We start from the raw sequence: 22,557 nt of genomic DNA on the forward strand, positions 1-22,557 counted from the left end.
CATTGGCTCAATTGCCATTTCTCATTTAGCTTTCAAATGTCCCAAAAAGTTATCCAAAATTTTCCCGTAATTAATAATGCAAAATAATAAGCTCAGATAATTCAAATTAGTTAAAATAAGAATTTCCGATCAAATTAAGCACAATTAGGAAATACAGGAAAATACCGGACGTTTAAGCATAATTCCCCAACTAATTCTAGCACATTAAACTAAGTGAAGTGAATAAAATATTGACTCATCAGTTAGGACAGCTTTAAAACAAGATTTTCAAAAATCTGCAGAGTTACTGCTGAGCGGCAGTTTACCGCTGAGCGGCACTCTGCCAGATTTAGTTTTTCTGAATTTTTGTGATCTGGAATGTGGCATTGGTGGCGCTGAGGGGAAATTCTGACCCTCAGCGGTGGTTTAGCTTCGAAAGGAGTTGTGTTCTATGTTTTACTAATGATTAACATCATGTTCTGTGGTTTTGTATTTTTGTTTGAATGTAGGAATGGCATCCTCTTCAGGAAAGAGATTGAAAACCATGGCAACCAAGAGAAAGGAAAAGGAACCAGAGCAACCCCACTCTAGCAGGTTCCTCTCTAGAAAACATGAGAAGCACTTTAGGGTGGTTCAGGACAGGAGACTTCTGATGGAGAGAAAGGTTGGAATGATACCTAACTTTGCTCCTCAATTTGGAGAGCAAGTGTTAGGGAATGACTGGGGAAAGCTAGCCACCTATCCTGCACCTCCCAACATAGCTGTGGTAAAGGAATTTTACACCAATGCAAAGAAGATTGGTGATTATCCAGCTGAGAATTATTTGGGCTATGTTAGAGGCCATGCTATCAGGTATGATCCTGATTCTATTAATAATTTCCTGGATACTGTGTGGGCTGGTGAGCAGTGCCAGTTTGCTCTTTGCATGGAGGAAGGTGCTGATTATGAGGATGTGGAGAGAGTACTGTGTATACCTGGAGGACACTTCCAAAGGAATCGATCTGGCTCAGTGGTTAACATTAGGAGGACGGATTTGACTCCTCTTGCAAAGTATTGGATGGCGTTTTCTCATGCCAACATTCAGCCATGTTCACATGTGTCAGATATTACTCTCAACAGGGCACTATTCATCTACTGTGCTATCAGAAACTTAAATGTTAATATTGGGCAGGTGATAGCTGATGAGATTAGTGTGTGCGCTAATACCTCAAACAACAAAGCACCACTAGGACATCCTTCCTTGATCACTCACCTTTGCAAGATAGCTGGGGTGGACACTTCTGCTCCACCATTTGAGAGGCCAAGAAAAGCTATTGATGAGGCTTATTACAGACAGTATTGTGGAGGTGAGGAAGCAGCTCAGCCAGTTCCACCACGCCGTGCTCGTAGAGAGAGAGGGCCAGCACAGAGCCAGACATCTGCTGAGACACATGAAGCAGAACCATTCCAGATGAGGGACATGTATATGTCTCTTATAGGTGCTCAGTTGCAGTCCATTCACAGAGGGCAGGTGGCCACTGCTGAGATGATTGTGGGGATGTATGATACACCTCCAGCCCACAGGTGGACTATGGATGAATTCCATAATGTGATAGCTTGGCCAGAGGAACCAGTGCATGGAGGAGGAGTTGGAGCAGCTGAAGCTTCAGCTAGAGAGATGGAAGAAGATGAAGCTGATGATGATGATGCATTTGAAGATGATGAAGATGAGGAGGAAGAGGAAGATACAGAGGACAGCTCAGACTGATGAGGAGTTGAGATAACATTTACTGATGAATGCTATCATATGATTATGCTTTTGTGGTTTAAGTTTTCTGAACTTATTTGTTTTTGTTTTTAGATTAGGGTTTGATGTACTCTATTGAAAACCTGATTTGCTATGATGGTTTGCTATTAACTGTGATTGTGTGATAAGTAATGCTGAATGATGCTTAGTGATTGATTGATGTTGAGATGATGTGCACATTAAAATGCTTATACAGGTGATTCACAAGCTTTGTGAACAAATGCAGGATATCATGATTGTGATTGTGAAATTAAACAGGATGTGTATGTCGCAGCCGGAATCGCGACGGGACGACGATCCAAAACGAAACGCGGGGTTTTGAAAAAGAGATTTTGGAGTCGCCACCATAGTTTATTATGGGAAACTATGGAAAAACCATAAAACGATAAAACACGGTCCACGAAAACCAAAGATTTGGTTCGAGAGTCGGTTACGCGTGGGGAAGGTGTTAGCACCCCACAACGCCTGCCCTAAGGCAGTACCTTTAACTAAATGCACGAATATGATGTGGTTTTCAAAATGTTTAACTATCCCCTAAAATAAAATTCTAAATAAACAAAACATATTTTTTAGTTTTTTGGGCCCGACAAGGATTGACCTTGCTCCTACGTATTCTCATTCAAAAATGAGAAATCAGGGTTACGTAGTTCTTTTTGAAAATGTTTGAGAGATTTGTTTGAGAAATTGATTGAAAGATTTGTTTGAGAAAATGATTGAAAGATTTGTTTGAGAAAATGATTGAAAGATTTGTTTGAGAAAATGATTACGGATAAATTTGGATTTTTGGGAAAGTGAACCTGACAAGGGCTAGCCTTGCTCCTACGTATCTCCACTTTCGATGGAGAATCAAGGGTCACGTAGTTCTGGGTAGCCATTTGTTTGTTGTTTGAAATTGTAGATATTTTTAATTTTTTTGTAGATTTCTTGTTTTCTGTATTTTTATAAAATAAAGAGAAAAGGTTTTTAGCACAAGGACGATGCGTGCGATCACACATGTGCCTAAACCTTTAAAATATATTTTTGTAATTTTATTTAAGAAAGGGAAAAGGTTTTTAGCACAAGGACGATGCGTGCGATCACACATGTGCTTAAACCTTTAAAATATATTTTTTGTTATTTTATTTAAGAAAGAGAAAAGGTTTTTAGCACAAGGACGATGCGTGCGATCACACATGTGCCTAAACCTTTTAAAATATATTTTTTGTAATTTTTAGAAAAGAAGAAGAAAATGTTTTAGCACAAGGACGATGCGTGCGATCACACATGTGCCTAAACCTTTTAAAATATTTTTGTTATTTTTATTTTTATTGTTTATAAAAGTATATTTAAAAAGGCTTAATTACCTACTTAGTCCCCATGTTCGGAGGTAATTTGCTGTTTAGTACCCGGTTTTAAAAATGTAGGCATTTGATACCTATGTTTTGAAATTTGTATCAATTGAATCCTACCCACTTAACGCCGTTATAAATCTAACGTTTTTCTGACTGTGTATGTGATTTGTGGACGAGCGTTTGTGGACGAGCGACGAGGACGCTCGTCCAGCGAAGAGGACGCTCGTCCAGCGAGGCAGAAGAGGACGCTCGTCCAGCGAAGCGAACGCCCAGTCAGGCAGAAGAGGACGCTCGTCCAGCGAAGCGAACGCCCAGTCAGGCAGAAGAGGACGCTCGTCCAACGAAGCGAACGCTCGTCCATAACCGCTCGTCCACAAATCACATACACAGTCAGAAAAAACGTTAGATTTATAACGGCGTTAAGTGGGTAGGATTCAATTGATACAAATTTCAAAACATAGGTATCAAATGCCTACATTTTTAAAACCGGGTACTAAACAGCAAATTACCTCTGAACATGGGGACTAAGTAGGTAATTAAGCCATTTAAAAAAGGTAGATAAATATTTATAATGGAAACCAAAGGAAAGATAAAAATAAAAGATAAATAATAACAAAAGGTGCGGAAGTGCTTAAATAAGAGAAAGGGGTGTCTAAGCTATTTTTCCTTTTATACACGGATTGGGCCCAAGTGGAAGAAGGGGTGTGAAAACGAAACAAGGGGGTGCCAACCAAATTAAATTCTGATGACAGATTGGGCCAAAGCCCAAGTGGAAAAAGGGGCTCGACTTAGAAGAAATGGGGGTGGCAGAGGAGAAACGGTCAGAAGAAAAGGGGGTGGCAGAGGAGAAACGGTTAGGACGAGCGCCAGAATATGGAGTGACCTGCACGAGCGCTATTTGCTTCCTGAACGAAAGCTTAAACCCGAACGCTTGGAGACAAACGTCATTGAGACCGAGCGTTCAAACGAAGACCGAACGTTTATTAAAACATTATGACCGAACAGTTGACTCTTTGTATGACCGAACGTCCTAAAGATCTGAATGGCCGAACGGTCGAATACAGGACTCTTGAGAACGACCGAACGGTTGAAGCTGAAAATTGCCGAACGTGCTAAAGGTCAGTATGGACGAACGTTCGAATAAGGAAAAGTACGAATGGTGGAGGACGAACGTTCGTGAAAGTTAAAGGACGAACGGTCGTGAAAGTTAAAGGACGAACGGTTTGAAAGGGGAGAAAACGAACGCGCACGGTCGAAAAGGCTCAAGGTTAACGAGCGCTCGTTCGTGAGAAGGTTGAATGGTCAGTCGAGAAAAGCTTAAGGTTAACGAGCGCTCGTTCGTTTGGATAACGAGCGTCCGTTGGTGAGAAGGTTGAAAGAACGTTGGGAAAGGGGCTGAATGACGAGCGTTCGTTGGGACGAGCGTTCGTTGGGAATTGGCGAACGGACGCTGGGAAACGGCTGAATGACGAGCGCTCATTGTGGGCGAGCGTTCGTTGGGAAGATGAGGCGGGATGACGAACGTTCGTTAAGACGAGCGTTCGGTTGGGATATGACGAACGTACGTTGAGTACAGGAGGGTAGATGACGAGCGTTCATTGGATGATGTGACGAACGGACGTTGAGAAGAGGAGGCTGGTCGACGAGCGCTCGTTGGGGACGAGCGTTCGTTTGGAAGATGAGGCGGGATGACGAACGCTCGCTATGGACGAGCGTTCGTTGGGAAGATGTGGGAAATGGAGGCCGAATGACGAGCGTTCGAAAAAGGCCAAATAACGTACGTTCGTTTATGGGCCCGGCCCACCGGGGTAGTTTCTAACCTAGAAATCCCTTAGGGGTTCTGCCTTCCCATTCTCATTCACAATCAGCACATGAGAAACCCAGGGTCCCTTTCTCTGATCGGACTAGCCTAGGGCTGGGATTGCCTCCCTTGAACACCTGCGCCACTACTTCTTCCAACCAGCCACCGCGCCACCACCTTCCACCCGTCTCGGCGTCAGCGGCGACCCCAAGCACCATCGGAACCACGGCCGGCCACGGCGTTCTCTCCCCCTCCCTCTCTCGCACTAGCCTAGGGTTGAGGCTTTTCCACCTTGGGCACCTTCTGCCGCCGCCTCTGCCAGAGCCGGCCACCGTCGCCTCTAGCTGGAGCGCGCTTCTTCACCGGCGCCACCAGTGTCACTTTCCTCCCTCTCCGTCTTGGTTTTCTTATTGGCTGCTATTCACTGGTTCAAATCTGATTTTGCATGGAATTGGTTGAGGAACATAAACGTTGAAGACTGTGGAAAATCAGAGCTCGTGCTGCTCCATGTCTTTGAAAAGGGGAGACCGAAAATGGATTTCTATAGCTTCATTATGCATTGGAATGTGTTTGTGTGCGTATGAGTATGAATCGTGAATGAAGAGTTTGTCCTGCTCTGAGTATTGATATGGTCATGAGAAAATGATGAGTGAAGTTGAGAAATGGATTTGCTTGGAGGAGAGAAACACGATCAGAGAAGTGGAGAATCAAAGGGGTTGATGGAAGCTTGCGAGGGAGGGAGACAAAGGTTGGAGTAGGGAAATGGGTGAAGATGGTTAAGGGTAGGATGAGGCTGGGGTGGTGAAACAGAGAATGAATGGAAGGGGAGGTTAGTGAGTGGCGGACGATATCGGAGGTTTCAGATCGAAGACAACATGTAATTATACATTGGATGATGATGGAGAAACGCGGACATTCACACAACAATGCATTATCAATGGAACAACATCCAGTATGAAGCATAATACATCCAAGACTTATGACTATACGAGTGAGCAAGTCTACTTACCTCTTGGAGCTCCACTGGTTGTCGTTAGCTCCGCTAATCCGATGCCTCCTCCTCCGACGTGACTGAAGCGTTACCGGAAACAACCAAACTCACCGTGCTTCTCACTGTTCCCTTTTTTTTTACTGTTGAATTATTTGTGATTCTGTTGGATGAAGGTTGCAATTAGGTGAAGACGGAATCAAGGTTCGTCTATGGTTTGAAGAATACGTTGGCAAAAATGAAGGATGAATCGTGATGGCTAGTACGAGTATGATGGTCTCTGTTTTTGGTGGTTTTTGATGGTTCCTAGTGAATGCAGGTGGGTAGTGTGAGAAGTGTATGATAGATGATGAAGGCGTTGAGTTGAGGTGGTTACGGGTGAGAGGGGTCAAAGGTTGAGGTTTTTATGGTTACAGTGGGCAGGGGCTAGGAAAAAATGAGTGAATGAAGATGATGGGTGTTGGAGGCAATGGAGAAAAAAAATGTTCAGAGTGATATGCGTGAGGGAGGAAATGACGAGTGGGGGTAGCTACTGGAGAGACGGAAATGCGTGGAACAAAAAAAATGGAGAAGGAAGACGGCGGCTTTCTCCCTCACGCCTGGACGAAGAATGAGCCTATCCTTTTTTGGAGATTAGAGGTGTAGTGGATGATGGGTTTTCTGGCTTTGAGTGTGCTGAAGAAGATGAAAGGGAAAATGAAGATGCATTGATGATGAGGAAGGCGCTTCTCTATGCCATTGAATAGAGGAATCCAGAGTTGTGTGTGTGGTGATGGAGGAAAATAGAGAAAAGGGTCTGAGGTCAATGGTGGATCTGTTGGAGGTGAGGAATTGGGAGTGAAAGGGAAATGTGGTTGGGAGTGGTTACGGACGAGGGGAGCAAACAGGGGCGTTTGTCAGTGTGCGTAGTGCTGCCTCCCCCCGCTCTGTAGTCCTTACCTGCATAAAACCGTTTTCTGTCCCCTCCCCCCTTTAACACACATACACGCGATAAAACATTTATTTATTTTTTATTATTATTTTTCACTAAAGACAAAATGGTACGTTCCAAGCCTTTTCCTTTTCATTTTTTTTTAAAACTATGTTAATTCAAATTAACCATATTAATTATATTAGAACAAAACTAAAACTAAAAATAAAAGTAAAACAAAGTTAAAAAATGGAAATTATGAAAGGAAAAGTAAAATAAAATAAAAATGGAATACTAAAAAGAAAATAAGAATAAAATAAAAGAAAAGGAATGAAAATGACAATGTAAATGAAAACGAGTAAATAATAGAATATAAGACAATAGAATACGATGAAGCCAAAACCAATCCGGACGAAATTTGGTATTGACAGCTGCCCCTCTTTACTTAGATTTTACTAGATAATATGACAAACAACGTTTTTATATTATCAGAGTAAAAGATAAGTAAAGATAGAAATACTAATTTCGTCTGGATTTCAAAGAGAATGAGAGAGAAAAACAACCAATTCAAGCATATAATGACCGAATTCAGGAAGGAGATTACAACGCAGCAAAAAACTTGGCCAATGCCCAAAGAGAGGCGATTCACCAAACATAAACTTGGATTCGACCATTGCCCAGCAGATGGCCGTTTAAAAAAAAAAAAACTAAAACCTGGACTTGACCACTGCCTTGCAGAGGGCCAATATCGCAGAAGAAAACCTAAATTTGACCATTGCCAAGCAGAGGGTCAGCAACACGAAACAAAAACTTGGATTCGACCATTACCTAGCAGAGGGCCCAAAATCACAGAAAAACTAGAGGCGCCAGACAAGAGTGGGCTTGAAACGCTGAACCAAAACCGTGCTTGAGGGGAACGAGGTGTACAAACCTCGTGGAGGGTGTACAAACCCTGAACGAATGATGTGAGGTGTGCTAACCTCGTGGAGGATGTACAAACCCTAATGGATGAATGATGTGAGGTGTACTAACCTCGTGGAGGGTGTACAAACCCTATGGATGAATGATGCGAGGTGTACTAACCTCGTGGAGGGTGTACAAACCCTGTGGAATGAATGATGTGAGGTGTACTAACCTCGCGGAGGGTGTACAAACCCTATGGAATGAATGATATGAGGTGTACTAACCCTATGGATGAATAATATGAGGTGTACTAACCTCGTGGAGGGTGTACAAACCCTATGGATGAATGATGTGAGGTGTACTAACCCTATGGATGAATAATATGAGGTGTACTAACCTCGTGGAGGGTGTACAAACCCTATGGATGAATGATGTGAGGCGTACTAACCCTATGGATGAATAATATGAGGTGTACTAACCTCGTGGAGGGTGTACAAACCCTATGGATGAATGATGTGAGGTGTACTAACCTCGCGGAGGGTGTACAAACCCTGTGGAATGAATGATATGAGGTGTACTAACCTCGTGGAGGGTGTACAAACCATGTGGAATGAATGAGGTGTACAAACCTCGTGGAGGGTGTACCAACCCTATAGAAAGTGAATGAGGTGTACAAACCTCATGGAGGGTGTACCAACCCTATAGAAAGCGAATGAGGTGTACAAACCTCGTGAAGGGTGTACCAACCCTATAGAAAGCGAATGAGGTGTACAAACCTCGTGGAGGGTGTACCAACCCTATAGAAAGCGAATGAGGTGTACAAACCTCGTGGAGGGTGTACCAACCCTATAGAAAGTGAATGAGGTGTACAAACCTCGTGGAGGGTGTACCAACCCTATAGAAAGTGAATGAGGTGTACAAACCTCATGGAGGGTGATGAGAGGGTCGCACCTCCCACAAAAGTTGTGCATAAAAGAATGCAGTATAGACTAGGAAGTGACTCCTAGGTCGTCTCTTAAGGACCAAATTTGGTTCAAGTCTCAGGTCAAACACGTAGTGGGGGGGTTTGAAAATGTTTCTGTGAATGCAAATAAACTAAATTGAAAATTGGAAATTAAATACAATCAAACATAATTGAAAACATTGAATTAAATAAACAACGCATGAAGACCGAACGGCCCTACTAATGACCGAACGGTTCTACATTGTGACCAAACGGTCTCTAAAGCAAGTGAGGAAATTGGAAATACAGGAAGATAAAGAAGCCGAACATAATAGACAACATTAAAGTGAACGGAAACAATGAACCAAACATAATAGGCAGTGAAGGAAAACGATAAAGTGATGAACAATTCTAAAACGAGATGTGTGAACTAATTAAAATGCAGCAGTAATAATAAAACGTATGTTTGCCTAATAATGAAATGCACATTGCAACTTGGAATGAAATTTCAAGGAAAATTACCAATTAAAATGCACGGCGCTAAAGAAATACGTTCAATACTCTTAAAATTCAATGTTGAGCTAAGATGTAAAATGCTAAATTGCACATTGAAAACCGTGAATGTTGAATCCATGAGTAAGCTGCTTCCGTATGCAAATATGCTTGTCCTTCTTCTAGACTAAGTGATCAACGTGTGCTTTTCTTCCAGCCAATGAATCAGCAGCCAGCTCAACCGTCACACCTCCTTCCATCTCAATATCCATGTGCTTCTATTTAAAAGAAAGAAAAATCCTGCGTGCTGCTGCCAAAATGAAGATCCACGTGCTGCCCATAAACCCAAATCACAGAAAAGAAAGAGTGCTTCTAATTGTTAAAGCTGGACGTGGCAGCAGCAGCGTGTGCTTCCCTTTCCAATTGAAAATCAAAAGCCTTCTCCTAAGAAGGGAAAGAAAGTGATTCTCCAATTGCTAGAGTTGATATGACCGTGTGGTAAGCATTGAAAGCATGTATAAAATAAGAAGCCCTCACAATCAGCGTTTCATCCTACCGAGAAAGAGAATTGTGTTTCTTTTTCATTCAACAAATTGTAACAGCGTGTGCACACAACAAACAGAAAAAAAGAAAATAAATTGTTCTTCTTTCCTTCAACAAAATGGAACCGTGAACCCCCTTTCAAGCCATCCTAAAAGTTCAAAAGTGAAAAACCAAGAGAAGAGTCGCAACTGGAGCCATTGCCCTTCTCTGCGTCATCCACCCAAAATCCATCACCTAGAAAACCGAGAGCTTCAAGAAGAAAAAAAAAAGAACGAGAGCTTTCCCAAGGCACCAAACACTAGAAGTTACTTCTTCCGTCAAGGCTGTGACACCCCCTGTTAAATTAAATCAACCAAATGCCTCTTGAAGCAAAACGAAAACACATCTCCTAACAATGAAAGCAGCGTTCTAATTGTTAAAGCTGGATGTGGCAGCAGCTGCGTGCTGCACCGCTTCTCTCCCTCCAAAACCAATTTTCCAGAAAAACTCGAGCCAAAAGAGCGTGTAAGTGGCGGCTCGAACAGCTCCAGGCCGAGACACCACTCTCCCTCGCGCCACTATGCTTTTTCCAAATAAAACTCCCACATCTGCACCATTTTCATTCAATGCTTAACTCAAAAAAATAAAACCTTTAGCCTTGACCGTGACAACAGCAGCATGTGCTGCCCCTTTTCCAAATCATAGAATGCTAGAAGATATTGAATAATTGTGCACAAAACCAAATGGAAAATGCAACGAGAATTCAGCAAAGATGATAAAAAAAATCATTCCATTCCTCCCAAAAAGCGTTCAAAACCCAGAGAAGAAAAGCTAGTAAAACGTCGCCAAAAAAATGTAAGTGGCGGCTGGCACAAGGGTCGTGTGTCCCTCTTTAATAAGGGTAGGGTCCACACACACAAAAACCCTAGAGTGCCAAGTCATTAACTTTTAATTTTGGGTCTAATCTAATTTACCAAAAATTGACCCAAAATATAAAAGTTGATACAAAAATTCTAAACTACTGAATTACAATTTAATTAATTCTAAAATGTCTGTGTGGAGAGTCTTGGATTTATTTGGCATTCTTCTTGATGTCCCAAAATGTATTTCCGAAATTTTCCTGCACTTCAAAAATGCACTTAATCAGCTCAGAAAATCCAAATTAGCACAATTACAAATTTCCGACCAAATTAAGCAGAATTCGGAAAACGGGGAAATAACAAACAATTAAACACAATTCCCTGGTTTATTTAAGTGCAATAAACTAAATATAATTCAAGAAATAACGACTCATCAGAGGGTGTACCAACCCTATAGAAAGTGAAAGATTTGAGCTTGATTGCTGGGTTCGACCATTGCCTTGCAGAGGGCCGAGATACCAATAGCAGAAAGTAAAATTGTTTGATTGTTTTGAATTTGAAATTTGGATTTTGTTGAAATTTTGAGATGTTGAAATTTATTGATTTTTTTTTTCTTGAGATAGAAATGAGTGTCCATTTTTATTTTTTTGAAATGAGAAGCATGGTTGATGTAAATTTGGAAATTACAGGAGAAAGCTTTGATGCATGTTGATTTTTTTGTCTTTTTGAAGGAAGAAGATTTGATAAATATTTACGAAAACAAATTCAAAGTTTTTGAAAATATGTACATGATGTTGACTCTGATGATTTTTTTTTGAAAGTTTTGAAATCAATAAACAAAGTGTTGCATTTTTGTACAAGGATTTGAAATCTCGATACGTAAGAGAGATATGGTGGATGTAAATTTTGAAATTCGAGGAGAAGACTTTGTTGTATGTTGATGATTTTTTTTGTCTTTTTGAAGGAAGAAGATTTGATAAACATTCATGAAAATAAATTCAAAGTTTATGAAAATATGTACATGATGTTGACTTGTGATTTTTTTGTTTTTGTTTTACTGGAAGATTATGAAACTGACACTTTTTTTTATTGAGTCAATTTGTTTCCTTTGAAATCATCAAATTTATGAGGATTTAGACCTTCATTTTATTTTTACGATGGATGTTAAATTCTAAAAGTCAAATGTTCGAACTTGTGTGCTCAACATTTTCTTTTGAAACATCAGTGTATGCATGCCTGATATCAAGGGTTGGGACAAATGTGTGGAGGATGATTGGAAGGATTTGGAGAGTACCGGGTTGGCTACTTGGGGCCTCTCACTCCATAAAACGACTACAAATCCCAATGTGAGGTAGTAGATACTCAGAAGCTGCTCCAGTTTGGGGCATGGTAAAAAGGTAGGTATGGACAAATGTATCTGTGAATTGTGAGAGAATAAGTCACGAATCAGGGAGTGAGAATATCATGTGTGATTTACAAATTGCCCCAATTTTGGTGGTGATGGATTTTTGAAGTTCGAGGCGAACCAAAATCATGCGAGGCCCAACAAGGGATGCCCTAGTCTTTGTATGAGCTTTGAATATTCAGATGAAAGATTAACAAAGTTACCCAATATTTTGAGTGGGCCAAAACACATGAAACTCACAAAATTGCCCCTAGTTTTGGAGAACGGGGAAGAGTTCGAATGGGATATGAATTTGTGATGTATATGAAAATGATTGGCTTGAAAGGATTGCCCCAATTGGCTTGATTTTCCTTTGTATAATTTTGATCAATAGGGAGTTCCCTTCTTCCAAGGACATTTATTTTTCATCATTTTTTTTTAACAACTCATTGTTAGTCATTTTTTCTTGTCTCAAAATTAAGCTTTATGAAAATTTAAGCAACCATCTCTCAATCAGTGTGGACTTTTATTTAGCTTGTAATGTGGTTTGGGCTAAAGGGTATTGAAAGAAAGGATATAAAGGCCCAAATAAATGTTTATGGATTTTTTTTTTTTTTTGAAACAAGAGTTACCATCTGCACCTTGTATCAGTTATTCGTCAAATCCGTTTTGCCTATCTTGCCATTTCTCAAATTTCATTCTTTGTTTGTCATCACTTTGTGATTCTTTCTATTTTTTTTTGCTTTGCTTTTGATGAATTCTCTTCATTTGATCACTAAGTGTGTTTTTTTTTTTGCAATTTTAGTTGACTTCTACTGTGATGGTAACCCTTGTTTGGGTAAACTTTTGAAAAGAAATTTCTTATTGGCTCAAATTTGGGTATCAATGGATATATTTTTTTTTTCTTTTTTTTCTTTTTTTTTTTTGGGTGAAGAAAAATGGCCACACATCATTTCAAATTTTGGTTGTTTTATTTTCACAAGATTAATTAGGAGACAAAACTAAATGATCTCAACAAGAGTCAGTTTTTCTTATTCTTTTTTTTCTTTTTTGTTTTGTTTTTGTTTTGTCCTAACGGATTCAAGGATCTCCCAAATGAAAGCCAATGAAGGTAATCTTAACAAGGAAAATCTGCCCCAGGGTAAGAGTTTGCGTTTATTTGGGCTCAAGAACATGATTGGGGTCAATCTTTGGTTTAGTGAAGGTTGAAGGATGATGTTTCCAAGCAATGCACACACAAATACTTCTTAAGAATACGTGATTTGATCATTTGACTATAGGAGATTATGACATCCATTAAATTTTTTTTTTTTTTTGAAATGTCATAAAATTGATGATTTGCATCGAAAAAAAAACTGACTCAACTTTGATACGATATGCATAATTTTTGGGTTTTATGAATGAAGAAATGTAATATGAAATGAAAATGATGCACGTAACTAAAGAAAATGTATTTTTTATTTTTATGATTGAAGACATGTATAACTGGAAATTTTTTTAGAGAAAATTGGGTTTAAGGGCCAGTCGAGCCTGACTTTGTGGGCCGGCGCTGAATCTGGGCTTTGTGGGCCAGCGTGAAAACTGGGCTTTGTGGGCCAGTGTGGAAACTGGGCTTTGTGGGCCAGTGTGGAAACTGGGCTTTGTGGGCCAGTGTGAAAACTGGGTTTTTATGGGCCAGTGTAGGAACTGGGCTTTTGGGCCAGTGTAGGAAACTGGGTTTTTATGGGCCAGTGTAGGAACTGGGCTTTTGGGCCAGTGTAGGAAACTGGGCTTTTGGGCTAGTGTAGGAAACTGGGCTTTTTGGGGCAGTGTAGGAACTGGGCTTTTTGGGCCAGTGTAGGAACTGGGCTTTTGAGGCCAGTATGGAAAATAAGCTTTGCGAGCCAGTATGGAAACTAGGCTTGGTGAACAATGCAAAAATTGGTATGAGAAAGCTTGATTTAGAAAAAACGTTTGAGAAATAAATGTTTTTTTTTCAAACTCCATCATTTTTAAATGTGAAAAATATTAAACCTATTAGAAGAAAAACTTTTTTTTTTGTGTTTTTATTGAAGATTATGTATGTAACTGGGCAAAAATGAGCTCATAAATTGTTTGAACATTTTTTCATTTTGATTTTTGATTTTTTTTTTGTTTTTATTTTTGTTTTTATTATTATTTTTTTTTGACGTTTTTAATAATTTTTTGGAAGTTTTTTTTTTGAAGGATAATGTGAAACCCTGATAAATTAATATATACAAATCCATTCTCTGATCACACTTTTAAATGCACCGTGCCACGTCAAATTCCACTCTCTTCCTCTCTGCATGCACTAATGCCATCTGTCACGTTGGAAGCTTCCAAAAGCTGTAGTGGAAATCAGGTGGCAGTACGTGAGTGCACCATCGTTTGATGAGGGAGAGAAAAACAATTTCTCTGAAAACACTTCTCTTCCTTCCATGCAATCTTCTTCTTCCTCAAGAAATTCTGGCCTTCCATCTTCTCTGCATTCTCCCTGAACTCTTTCATATTCTCTCTAAGATAACTCACCTTCATCTCCTCCAATCTCATTTCAGACACCGTAGGAAACCTCTCTGCACCGTGAGCATTCTTCTGAACCGAACAGAACTGAGAACTGAACTGGTAAGTTCTCGTCTCTGCACCTTCATCTATTTAGTTCATGCGAACCAATTTCTGGTTGCATGCATGAGTTATAGGTCTGAACCTTATGTCATTTTGGTTTATTAGATTTAGTGAGAATCTTGGAGTGACTCGTTGGGTAGAAAGCCGTGAGAGCACTATAGAAACCATAAGCATTTGGGAGTTCACTGCTAGACCAGGTAAGGGAAGCTTTAGTAATTTAATTTAATACTGGTTTGATTGTATGACAGCAATGAAGTGTACTGAATGTTTGAATTGTATGAAATCTATGAATTTTGGAGTATGCAAGCACGAGTCTATTGTACTGATTGTATATGACTGATAAACTTGGGAATTATATGTTGATGATGTTATTGGTTGAGCTGTATGCAGAGAATGAGATGTATATTCTGGAATGTGATTGAAATTCTGTATGGTGTGGAATGATATTGTTTTGAACTGTATGTAAATGATGAGATGTTTGAACTGGGAAACTGGAAAATACTGTATTGATGAGATTCTAATATGAATTCTGTAATGTATTAGATTTATGGTGAAGGTGAAATTATTAAAGTTCAAATCATATGAAATCTGTGAAATTATCGTGTTAGAAAAATCTGGAAATTTTGATCTTCTCTGATTGATCAGGTACGCTCGTTATCGAACGGTCTTATACCGTTCGGTTTCCCTGCAATTTCCTTTAGAATAAGGGTTCTTTCATTTGGAAAGGACTCTGATTAAGAACGAGCGTTATTGGTGTCAAGAGTTAAGTGTGAGCGTTCGGCTTGGCCTAGCTTGTACCACGATTGAAAATAAATTGAAGTATAGTTAGGACGCTCGGTTTTGTTTACCAGCGTTCGTCATAAGCAGCGCTTAGTATTAGACTGAGCGTTCGTCCAAAGGAACTCTCGGTCTTAGATTGAGCGTTCGTCCTAGTTAGCGTTCGGTCTGATACCGAAAGTCCGTTCAGATGAGCGTTCGTTCTATTTGGTGCTCGGTCATTGACCTAGCGTTCGTCCTAAAGAGGGTTCAGTTTCTACTGAACGCTCGTCCTTATCATTGCTCGTGAGCGAACTTCACAGCGTTCGTTCAATTTATTAATTAACGTTCGGTCTTTGACTGGCAGTGTTCGTTTCCGAATTTACTAATGCTCTGATTATTTATTTGAAATCATTTAAACTGTGATGGTCCTTTTCATTTAACCTCAAGTCTTTATACTTAGAATTTTCCTAAGTATTATTTGGATCTTTTAGACTCAATTTCAATTAAATTAGTCAATTGTCTCAACGTCTGTGAATGAATAATGGTGCGTTTCTTTTGTTCAGAAACGTGATAGCAGTGTACTGTAATACAATCATCTGAATCTATTAAATGATAAACTTTGTTTAAATTAAGAGAGTGGAACATAGAATGAAAATGTGAATAAGAGAACTGGTTAATATGTGCGAATGGTATTTGAATGAATTTTATGGGATTGGATTGTGAATGAGCGTTCCAAGGAGGAACGTCTCCATGATGTGAATATGAGAAGTAGTGTAGTATGACCATGGTAAAGCTGCTGATGGCTGTTCATCCTGATATTCCGTGAGTGCTCATCCTCATGTAGAGGGGAGTAGGTCATGCGTGGGAATGGCAGGAGGCCCTAGTTCTACTGAGTACTTTGGACTGATAGGGTTAACCTCGGGTGGCAGCTGTTGAGTGTATCCCAGTTACCACACCACCCGGGTGCAAGAACGCCTGTAGATACATGGCTTCATACAGTCCGGACAGTCTTTAATTATGAGAATTTGGATAAGCTACTGCATGCGAGAAGATATATCTAATGTTGTATGAAATGTATGATTGATTTACTATGTTAAAATATGTTGATTGTATAAATTAAATTACCTAAGCTTACCCTTGCGTTTTCCTTGTGTTGTCTGCTGTTTCTGTATGTCCGTCTTGTCAATGCAATGATCATCCGTTGTGGATGTGAGCAGATGGTGAGGCACCTCTGGAAACAATGCTGGAAGAAGAAAATTTGGAGGATGCCAACTTGGTAGAAGTTGAAGTTAAAGCTGAGCAGTAGAGTGCTCGTTCCGTAGTAGCTGTTAGATTTTCTGTACTGTATTTTGGAAGTTCTGTATATAGTTTTGCAGTACTGTTCATCCAGAATTTGTTATAATTTTGATAGATCCTGAACGCTGTAATTGTAGTACGTTCAGTTTTAAATTTTGAGCAGCTGTTGTAAATATTAAGACTGCACTGTAATTTTTGTAAATGTGATTAGTTCTGATTAATGGTAATTACTATTTATTGGGATGTTACATTTATTGGTATCAGAGCAGTTTTGTTCTTTTAAGGACATGTAGGGTTATGAGTACACTATACTTTCGTTGTGTGCTTATTGTGTGTTGATGAGTTATTATTTTTTAACTCTTGAACATAACTAACTTACGTTTTCTCTGATCCAGAAAACGAATGGCGCCTAGACTTCCTCCCCCACCTCAGCCAAACGAGGCTGACAATTCTAACAATACCAGAATGTTGGAGACGGTCATTGACAAGCTTCAACAACAGAACACCACTTTGATAGAACAGAACGCTGCCTTAATGAGGCAAAACCAGGAAGCACTGAATAGTTTGGAGGCCTCACGTATCAGCTCTGAAGCAACTCAGAGGCAGTTGATGGACCTGCTGACCTCTGCTAGAGGCACACCAGGAGCCTCTTCTTCTAATGCTGCACCTCATGCCGAATGGAGTTTGGAAAGCTTCTTGCAGCACCACCCTGCAAAGTTCAATGGAAAAGGACTTCCTGATGAAGCGGATCAGTGGCTTAGAGATATGGAGCGAATCTATGATGCGAAGAGGTGTCCAAATGACAATCGGTTGGCCTTTACAGAATACTTATTGACTGGTGAAGCTAGTCACTGGTGGACAAGCATGAAAGCCATCCTGACTGACGTGCAGAATCCTATTAATTGGGAGGTTTTTAGAGCAAAATTTTACGAAGAGTATTTCCCAGACAGTGTGCGCTTTGCTAAGGAGGTGGAGTTCCTTCAATTGGTGCAAGGCAGTATGTCCGTCTCAGAATACACCAACAAATTCAAACATCTTGTCCGTTTCAATACCATGGCTACCAGCGAAGAATGGCAATGCAAGAAGTTTGAGAACGGGTTGAGGAGTGATATGAAAGTATTAATATCCTGCCTGTGTATCAGATCCTTCCCTGCTATGGTTGAGAGAGCAAAGGTGCTTGAGAAGAACATTGCTGAGGCCGAACGACATAAGAAACAACAAGTGAGTAGGGGTCCGGTTTTGTCCAGAGGTGCATCAAATGTGAGAGGGTCCCCATATACTCGTCCCACTCAATCCTCTGGTGGATCACAAGCTTTGGTCACTGTTGGCCAATCTGGACAGCCGAGAAGCTTAACCTGTTATCAGTGTGGAGGACCACACTATCGGTGGGCTTGTCCACAGTTGCCAGGAGGAAAATATTGTACTCGTTGCAGACAGAATGGCCACTTGGAGAACGAGTGCAATATGGGAGGACGTGCGGCAATGAGGCCGCCGAACACTGGGAGAACCCAACAAGGGAGAGGTGGACGTGCGCAAGCCACAGGAAGGGTGTACGCAATCACTGGTGCTGAAGCTGCTCGTTCAGGTACACTCATCACCAGCACTTGCATGTTGTATGGAAAGCCTTGCTGTGTACTGTATGACTCGGGGGCAACTCATTCCTTCATCTCGAAGGCGTGTGTTGAGAAACTGGGAATAGTGGAGAGTGAATTACAGTTTGACCTGGTGGTGTCAACCCCAGCGGCTGGTGGGATCAAGACGTCTACAGTTTGTGTAAGATGTCCTATAGAAGTTGAGGGACGTAGATATAAGGTTAATCTCATTTGCTTACCCCTTCAAGACTTAGAAGTAATTTTGGGCATGGATTGGTTGGCTACCAATCGGATCCTCATTGATTGTGGGAAAAAGGAGTTAGTCTTTCCAGATGAAGAAGAGGAAGAATTGTCACTCACTCTCGGTCAGTTGAAGGAGGACATCATGGAGGGAGCAAGCTGTTTCTTGATCATGACGTATGAAGACAACGAGGTAGAGTATTCGTCCAACAATGAGAGCAGTAGAGGACGAATGGTAGTAGATGAATTCCCGGACGTCTTTCTGGATGAAGTCCCTGGTCTACCTCCCATTCGTGAGGTTGAATTCACGATTGATCTTGTAACTACTGCTGCACCAATCTCGGTTCAACCTTACAGAATGGCACCAGCTGAATTGTTGGAACTCAAGAAGCAGATTGAAGAATTGATGGACAAGAGGTTCATCCGTCCAAGTGCTTCACCTTGGGGAGCACCTGTATTATTGGTAAAGAAGAAGGATGGCAGCTCCCGTCTTTGTATTGATTATAGGCAACTTAATAAGCTGACCATCAAGAACAAGTATCCTCTTCCAAGGATAGACGACCTGCTGGATCAGTTGCATGGTGCGTGTGTGTTTTCTAAGATTGATTTACGTTCGGGCTATCATCAAATTAGAGTGAAAGAGGAGACATTCAGAAGACTGCATTTCGGTCTCGTTATGGCCATTACGAGTACGTGGTGATGCCCTTTGGAGTGACGAACGCACCTGCAATCTTCATGGATTACATGAACAGAATTTTCAGGCCGTACCTTGATAAATTTGTTGTGGTATTTATTGATGACATCCTCATTTACTCCAAGAGCTTTGACGAACATGAAGAACACTTGAGGATCGTCTTGAGCGTGTTGAGGGAGAAAGAGTTATATGCCAAACGTTCAAAGTGTGAATTTTGGATGAAGGAGATCCAATTCTTGGGGCACGTTGTTTCTGCTGGTGGTATTACAGTGGATCCAGCCAAGGTGAAAGCAGTGCTGGATTGGGAGAGTCCACGTTCAGTCACGGAGGTTAGAAGCTTTGTGGGACTCGCGGGCTATTATAGGAGATTCATTGAGGGATTTTCTAAGATAGTAGCCCCTTTGACTTACCTCACTAGGAAGGACCAGCCTTTTGCTTGGACGGATCGTTGTGAAGAGAGCTTCCAGGAATTGAAGAGGAAATTAACGAGTGCTCCTGTGTTGGTCATTCCAGACACGGCCAAACCTTTTGAAGTGTATTGTGATGCATCGTATCAAGGTTTGGGCTGTGTACTGATGCAGGAAAAGAGGGCAGTGGCTTACGCTTCCAGACAGTTAAAAATTCATGAGAAGAATTACCCCACACACGACTTGGAGCTAGCAGCAGTCGTGTTTGCATTAAAAATCTGGAGGCATTATCTGTATGGTGCAACGTTTCAAGTGTTTAGTGATCACAAGAGTCTCAAGTACCTCTTTGATCAAAAGGAATTGAATATGAGACAAAGGAGGTGGCTTGAATTCTTGAAGGATTATGAATTCGAACTGCTGTATCATCCTGGAAAAGCTAATGTGGTTGCGGATGCATTGAGTAGGAAGGCAGTAAGGGTCTCGGCAATGATGGTTAAGGAGCTGATCTTGGTGGAGAGTTTTAGAGATCTAAGGTTACAGTTCGACTTAGGAACGAACGTTATCAGGTGCTGTAACCTTAGAATTTCCAGTGATGTGTTTGACCGAATTTGGAGGAAGCAACGTGAGGATGAAGAACTGGTGAAAATTTTGAGCGTGCTTGGTACAGATCAGGCCAAGGAGTTTAATGCTGGGACGGACGGTATGCTACGTTACCTTGGTAGGACGTGTGTTCCCAATGATGGCGAACTGAAACGGATCATCCTGGAGGAAGCTCATCATAGTCGTCTTAGCATACACCCTGGTATGACTAAGATGTATCAAGACCTTCGTTTATCCTTCTGGTGGCCTGGTATGAAGAGTGACATTGCACGTTTTGTGTCCTCTTGCTTAACTTGTCAAAGAGCCAAAGCTGAACATCAAAGACCAGGAGGATTGCTGCAGCCATTGGAAATTCCAGAATGGAAGTGGGACAGCATCTCCATGGATTTTGTGACTCATCTGCCACGTACAGTCCGAAACCATGATTCAATTTGGGTGATTGTGGATAGATTGACTAAGAGCGCCCATTTCCTGGCTGTTAATTTAAAGATGTCCATGACAAACTTGGCCAAATTATACGTTAAGGAGATTGTTAGATTGCATGGAGTTCCTTCAAGTATTATATCAGATCGGGACACGAGATTCACATCTCGTTTTTGGCAGTCATTGCAAGGAGAATTGGGAAGCAAATTGCAAATGAGTTCTGCTTATCACCCTTAGACGGATGGCCAATCTGAACGAACCATCCAGACTCTTGAAGACTTGTTGAGGACGTGTGTTATAGATCATATGGGAGTATGGGATGAAGTTCTGCCGCTTGTTGAATTCACATACAATAACAGCTTTCAAGCAAGCATAGGAATGGCACCGTTTGAAGCTCTTTATGGAAGAAAGTGTAGAACTCCTTTGTGTTGGTTCCAAGAAGGTGAGACTGCATTAACCGGACCTGAATTAATCCAACAAACAACCGAGAAGGTGAAACTAATTCAAGAACGATTGAAGACGTCTCAAAGCAGGCAGAAATCATATGCTGATAAGAGAAGAAGACCCTTAGAGTTTGCTGCTGGAGATCACGTGTTCCTCAGGCTGAATCCAATCACTGGAGTGGGGAGAGTTCTTCGTCCAAAGAAGCTATCACCTAAGTACGTTGGACCTTATCAAATTCTGAAGAAGATTGGATCAGTTGCGTATGAACTGGCTTTACCACCTCAACTGTCCAACCTTCATCCAGTCTTTCATGTTTCACAACTCCGGAAATATATAGCTGATCCATCACATATACTGGAATTAGAAGACATTCAAATTCGCCCAGACAGGACACTAGAGATGCAACCTGTTTGTGTGGAAGACAGCCGCACCAGACTCTACAAAGGCAAAGATGTTCGTCTCGTAAAAGTGGTGTGGAATGCAAAGACTGGTGACTCAACATGGGAGGTTGAAGAGGCTGTGAGAGAATTATACCCGCACCTATTTCCTGGTAAGCCTTAGAATTTTCGAGGACGAAAATTTTTTTAGTTAGGGGGAATGTGAAACCCTGATAAATTAATATATACAAATCCATTCTCTGATCACACTATTAAATGCACCGTGCCACGTCAAATTCCACTCTCTTCCTCTCTGCATGCACTAATGCCATCTGTCACGTTGGAAGCTTCCAAAAGCTGTAGTGGAAATCAGGTGGCAGTACGTGAGTGCACCATCGTTTGATGAGGGAGAGAAAAACAATTTCTCTGAAAACACTTCTCTTCCTTCCATGCAATCTTCTTCTTCCTCAAGAAATTCTGGCCTTCCATCTTCTCTGCATTCTCCCTGAACTCTTTCATATTCTCTCTAAGATAACTCACCTTCATCTCCTCCAATCTCATTTCAGACACCGTAGGAAACCTCTCTGCACCGTGAGCATTCTTCTGAACCGAACAGAACTGAGAACTGAACTGGTAAGTTCTCGTCTCTGCACCTTCATCTATTTAGTTCATGCGAACCAATTTCTGGTTGCATGCATGAGTTATAGGTCTGAACCTTATGTCATTTTGGTTTATTAGATTTAGTGAGAATCTTGGAGTGACTCGTTGGGTAGAAAGCCGTGAGAGCACTATAGAAACCATAAGCATTTGGGAGTTCACTGCTAGACCAGGTAAGGGAAGCTTTAGTAATTTAATTTAATACTGGTTTGATTGTATGACAGCAATGAAGTGTACTGAATGTTTGAATTGTATGAAATCTATGAATTTTGGAGTATGCAAGCACGAGTCTATTGTACTGATTGTATATGACTGATAAACTTGGGAATTATATGTTGATGATGTTATTGGTTGAGCTGTATGCAGAGAATGAGATGTATATTCTGGAATGTGATTGAAATTCTGTATGGTGTGGAATGATATTGTTTTGAACTGTATGTAAATGATGAGATGTTTGAACTGGGAAACTGGAAAATACTGTATTGATGAGATTCTAATATGAATTCTGTAATGTATTAGATTTATGGTGAAGGTGAAATTATTAAAG

Source organism: Vigna umbellata, chromosome 7, assembly GCF_029865625.1.
Source record: "Vigna umbellata cultivar VRB3 chromosome 7, Vumbellata_1.0, whole genome shotgun sequence".
In the NCBI taxonomy this organism is placed as follows: domain Eukaryota; kingdom Viridiplantae; phylum Streptophyta; class Magnoliopsida; order Fabales; family Fabaceae; genus Vigna; species Vigna umbellata.